Below are 6,000 nucleotides of genomic sequence, written 5' to 3' on the forward strand. Positions count from 1 at the left end.
GCAACTGCCTTCGTAGGGTATGTCCTACCATGAGGACAAATGTCATTCTGAGGGGCCACCGTAATCACCAACCTATTCTCAGCCATCCCGTATATTGGGCAAACTCTAGTAGAATGAGCCTGAGGAGGATTCTCAGTAGACAATCCAACCTTAACCCGATTCTTCGCCATCCACTTCCTACTGCCCTTCCTAATTGCAGGAATCACCCTAGTCCACCTAACCTTCCTACACGAATCAGGCTCAAATAACCCACTAGGAATCGTATCAGACTGCGACAAAATCCCATTCCACCCATACTTCTCCATTAAAGACAGCTTAGGGCTTACCCTAATAATCACCCCTCTAATAGCACTAGCCCTATTTTCACCGAACCTCCTGGTTCTTGGAATCCTAGTTGGGAGTGGTTGGCCACATGAGATGTACAGGATTTTTACCTGTGATTTAGTCTTGACAAGGCTATGTAATTGGTTTACTAACATCTCATAAGAAAGAAGCATGAGCGGTTAATGCAGTTGGCTTGAAACCCATCCCCAGTGGTGCCAGTGCACTCTCTGAACTCACTGGAGTGCATCCCCAGTGGTGCCAGTGCACTCTCTGCACTCACTGCACTGCATCCCCAGTGGTGCCAGTGCGCTCTCTGGAGTCACAGCACTGCATCCCCAGTGGTGCCAGTGCACTCTGTGGACTCACTGTAGTGCATCCCCAGTGGTGCCAGTGCACTCTCTGGACTCACTGCACTGCATCCCCAGTGGTGCCAGTGCACTCTCTGGACTCACTGCACTGCATCACCAGTGGTGCCAGTGCACTCTCTGGACTCACTGCAGTGCATCCCCAGTGGTGCCAGTGCACTCTCTGGACTCACTGCACTCCATCCCCAGTGGTGCCAGTGCACTCTCTGGACTCACTGAAGTGCATCCCCAGTGGTGCCAGTGCACTCTCTGCACTCACTGCACTGCATCCACAGTGGTGCCAGTGCGCTCTCTGGAGTCACAGCACTGCATCCCCAGTGGTGCCAGTGCAATCTCTGGACTCACTGCACTGCATCCCCAGTGGTGCCAGTGCACTCTCTGGACTCACTGAAGTGCATCAACAGTGGTGCCATTGCACTCTCTGCACTCACTGCACTGCATCCCCAGTGGTGCCAGTGCACTCACTGGACTGACTGCACTGCATCCCCAGTGGTGCCAGTGCGCTCTACGGAGTCACAGCACTGCATCCCCAGTGGTGCCAGTGCACTCACTGGACACACTGTACTGCAACACAGGTGGTGCCAGTGCACTCTCTGCACTCACTGCACAGCATCCCCAGTGGTGCCAGTGCATTCACTGGACTCACTGGACTGCATCACCAGTGGTGCCAGTGCACTCTCTGGACTCAATGCACTACATCCCCTGTGGTGCCAGTGCACTCTCTGGACTCACTGCACTGCATCCCCAGTGGTGCCAGTGTACTCTCTGGACTCACTGCACTGCATCCCCAGTGGTGCCAGAGCACTCTCTGGACTCACTGCACTGCATCCCCAGTGGTGCCAGTGCACTCTCTGGACTCACTGCACTGTATCCGCAGTGGTGTCAGTGCACTCTCTGTACTCACTGAAGTGCATCCCCAGTGGTGCCAGTGCACTCTCTGGACTCAGTGCACTGCATCCCCAGTGGTGCCAGTGCACTCTCTGGACTCACTGCACTGCATCCCCAGTGGTGCCAGTGCAATCTCTGGACTCACTGTAGTGCATCCCCAGTGGTGCCAGTGCACTCTCTGGACTCACTGCAGTGCATCCCCAGTGGTGCCAGTGCACTCTCTGGACTCACTGTACTGCATCACCAGGGGTGCCAGTGCACTCTCTGGACTCACAGCAGTGCATCCCCAGTGGTGCCAGTGCACTCTCTGGACTCACTGCACTGCATCCCCAGTGGTGCCAATGCACTCCCTGGACTCACTGCACTGCATCCCCAGTGGTGCCAGTGCACTCTCTGGACTCACTGCACTGCATCCCCAGTGGTGCCAGTGCACTCTCTGGACTCACTGCACTGCATCCCCAGTGGTGCCAGTGCACTCTCTCGAGTCACTGCACTACATCCCCAGTGGTGCCAGTGCACTCACTGGACTCACTGTACTGCATCATCGGTGGTGCCAGTGCACTCACTGGACTCACTGCACTGCATCCCCAGTGGTGCCAGTGCACTCTCTGGACTCACTGCACTGCAGGCCCAGTGGTACCAGTGCACTCACTGGACTCACTGTACTGCATCACCAGTGGTGTCAGTGCACTCTCTGGACTCACTGCACTGCATCCCCAGTGGTTCCAGTGCATTCACTGGACTCACTGTACTGCATCTCCAGTGGTGCCAGTGCACTCTCTGGACTCACTGCACTGCATCCCCAGTGGTGCCAGTGAGCTCTCTGGACTCACTGCACTGCATCCCCAGTGGTGCCAGTGTACTCACAGGATTCACTGCACTGCATTCCCAGTGGTGCTAGTGCACTCTCTGGACTCACTGCAGTGCATCCCCAGTGGTGCCAGTGCACTCTGTGGACTCACGTAGTGCATTCTCAGTGGTGCCAGTGCACTCTCTGGGCTCACTGAAGTGCATCCCCAGTGGTGCCAGTACACTCACTGGACTCACTGCACTGCATCCCCAGTGGTGCCAGTGCACTCTCTGGACTCACTGCACTGCATCCCCAGTGGTGCCAGTGCACTCACTGGACTCACTGTAGTGCATCCCCAGTGGTGCCAGTGCACTCTCTGGACTCACTGCAGTGCATCCCCAGTGGTGCCAGTGCACTCTCTGCACTCACTGCACTGCATCCCCAGTGGTGCCAGTGAAGTCTTTGGACTCACTGCACTGCATCCCCAGTGGTGCCAGTGCACTCTCTGGACTCACTGCACTGCATGTCCAGTGGTGCCAGTGCACTCTGTGGACTCACTGTACTGCATCCCCAGTGGTGCCAGTGCACTCTCTGGACTCACTGTACTGCATCCCCAGTGGTGACAGTGCACTCTCTGGACTAACTGCAGTGCATCCCCAGTGGTGCCAGTGCACTCTCTGGACTCACTGCAGTGCATCCCCAGTGGTGCCAGTGCACTCTCTGGTCTCACTGCACTGAAGCCCCAGTGGTGCCAGTGCACTCTCTGGACTCACTGCACTGCATCCCCAGTGGTGCCAGTGCACTGTCTGGACTCACTGCACTGCATCCCCAGTGGTGTCAGTGCACTCTCTGGACTCACTGTACTGCACCCCCAGTGGTGCCAGTGCACTCACTGGACTGACTGCACTGCATCCCCAGTGGTGCCAGTGCGCTCTCTGGAGTCACAGCACTGCATCCCCAGTGGTGCCAGTGCACTCACTGGACTCACTGCACTGCATCACAGGTGGTGCCAGTGCACTCTCTGGACTCACTGCAGTGAATCCCCGGTGGTGCCAGTGTACTCTCTGCAGTCACTGCGCTGCATCCCCAGTGGTGCCAGTGCACTCACTGGACTCACTGGACTGCATCCCCAGTGGTGCCAGTGCACTCTCTGGACTCACTGCACTGCATCCCCAGTGGTGCCAGTGCACTCTCTGGACTCACTGCACTGCATCCCCTGTGGTGCCAGTGCACTCTCTGGACTCACTGCACTGCATCCCCAGTGGTGCCAGTGCACTCTCTGGACTCACTGCACTGCATCCCCAGTCGTGTCAGTGCACTCTCTGGACTCACTGAAGTGCATCCCCAGTTGTGCCAGTGCACTCTCTGGACTCAATGCACTGCATCCCCAGTGGTGCCAGTGCACTCTCTGGACTCAGTGCACTGCATCCCCAGTGGTGCCAGTGCAATCTCTGGACTCACTGTAGTGCATCCCCAGTGGTGCCAGTGCACTCTCTGGACTCACTGCACTGCATCCCCTGTGGTGCCAGTGCACTCTCTGGACTCACTGTACTGCATCACCAGTGGTGCCAGTGCACTCTCTGGACTCACTGCAGTGCATCCCCAGTGGTGCCAGTGCACTCTCTGGACTCACTGCACTGCATCCCCAGTTTTGCCAGTGAAGTCTTTGGACTCACTGCACTGCATCCCCAGTGGTGCCAGTGCACTCTCTGGAGTCACTGAAGTGCATCCCCAGTGGTGCCAGTGCACTCTCTGGACTCACTGCACTGCATGCCCAGTGGTGCCAGTGCACTCTCTGGACTCACTGCACTGCATCCGCTCATGATCGGAGGATTCGGCAACTGAGTAGTCCCCCTCATAATCGGTGCCCCCGACATAGCATTCCCGCGAATAAACAACATAATCTTTTGACTCCTCCCCCCATCATTCCTCCTACTACTAGTCTCATCCACTGTAGAAGCTGGCGCCGGCACAGGCTGAACTGTCTACCCTCCCCTAGCAGGTAACCTTGCCCACGCCGGAGCTTCAGTAGACCTGGCTATCTTCTCACTCCACTTAGCCGGTATCTCCTCCATCCTTGGGGCCATCAACTTTATCACCACAGCCATCAACATAAAACCCCCCGCACTCTCACAATACCAAACCCCACTATTTGTCTGATCCGTACTAATTACCGCCATCCTACTCCTTCTATCACTCCCCGTACTCGCCGCCGGTATTACAATATTACTAACTGATCGAAACCTAAACACCACATTCTTCGACCCCGCTGGAGGAGGAGACCCAATCCTGTACCAACACCTATTCTGATTCTTCGGACACCCAGAAGTCTATATTCTGATCCTACCGGGGTTCGGAATCATCTCACACGTAGTCACGTACTACTCAGGCAAAAAGGAGCCCTTCGGCTACATGGGAATAGTCTGAGCCATACTATCCATCGGCTTCCTAGGATTCATCGTCTGAGCTCACCACATGTTTACAGTAGGAATAGACGTTGATACCCGAGCCTACTTTACATCAGCCACTATAATCATTGCCATCCCTACCGGAATCAAAGTATTTAGCTGACTAGCCACCCTGCACGGAGGAACAATCAAATGAGACCCCCCCAATACTATGAGCTCTAGGATTTATCTTCCTATTTACCATCGGAGGATTAACAGGAATCGTTCTTGCAAACTCTTCCCTAGACATCGCCCTGCACGACACGTACTACGTAGTTGCCCACTTCCACTACGTCCTATCCATAGGCGCCGTCTTTGCCATTCTAGCAGGATTTACTCACTGATTCCCACTACTCACTGGGTTTACCCTACACCAAACATGAGCAAAAGCCCACTTCGGGGTAATATTTACAGGAGTAAACCTAACGTTCTTCCCCCAGCACTTCCTAGGCCTAGCAGGAATACCCCGACGATACTCGGACTATCCCGACGCCTACACACTATGAAACACCATTTCCTCCATCGGCTCCCTAATCTCAATAGTAGCCGTAATCATACTAATATTCATCATCTGAGAAGCCTTTCCGGCCAAACGAAAAGTCCTACAACCAGAACTAACTACCACAAACGTTGAATGAATCCACGGCTGCCCTCCCCCATACCATACTTTCGAGGAACCGGCCTTCGTCCAAGTACAAGAAAGGAAGGAATCGAACCCTCACATGCTGGTTTCAAGCCAACTGCATTAACCGCTCATGCTTCTTTCTTATGAGACGTTAGTAAACCAATTACATAGCCTTGTCAAGACTAAATCACAGGTAAAAATCCTGTACATCTCATGTGGCCAACCACTCCCAACTAGGATTCCAAGACGCCTCATCACCCATCATAGAAGAACTCGTTGAATTCCACGACCACGCCCTAATCGTTGCCCTAGCTATCTGCAGCCTAGTTCTCTACCTTTTAGCCCACATACTAACAGAAAAACTCTCGTCCAATGCTGTAGACGCCCAAGAAGTAGAGCTGATCTGGACAATCCTACCTGCTATCGTCCTGGTACTCCTCGCCCTCCCATCCCTACAAATCCTCTACATAATGGACAAAATCGATGAACCAGACCTCACCCTAAAAGCCATCGGCCACCAATGATACTGAAGCTACGAATACACAGACTTCAAAGACCTAT

The 6,000-nt window shown here is 54.4% G+C and overlaps 1 long non-coding RNA gene across 1 annotated transcript in view; it reads left to right on the forward strand.

Moving 5' to 3' along the window:
• Positions 1-5,584, forward strand: part of LOC310880202 — a 97,246-nt gene extending 91,662 nt beyond the window's left edge. Inside the window, exon 2 of the long non-coding RNA XR_014571528.1 lies at positions 4,217-5,584. This is a non-coding gene — a long non-coding RNA (uncharacterized lncRNA). The remainder of the gene's footprint in view (positions 1-4,216) is intronic.
• The last annotated feature ends 416 nt before the right edge of the window (positions 5,585-6,000 follow it).

This window comes from Anser anser (genome assembly GCF_964211835.1).
Source record: "Anser anser genome assembly, chromosome: 12".
Lineage (NCBI taxonomy): Eukaryota > Metazoa > Chordata > Aves > Anseriformes > Anatidae > Anser > Anser anser.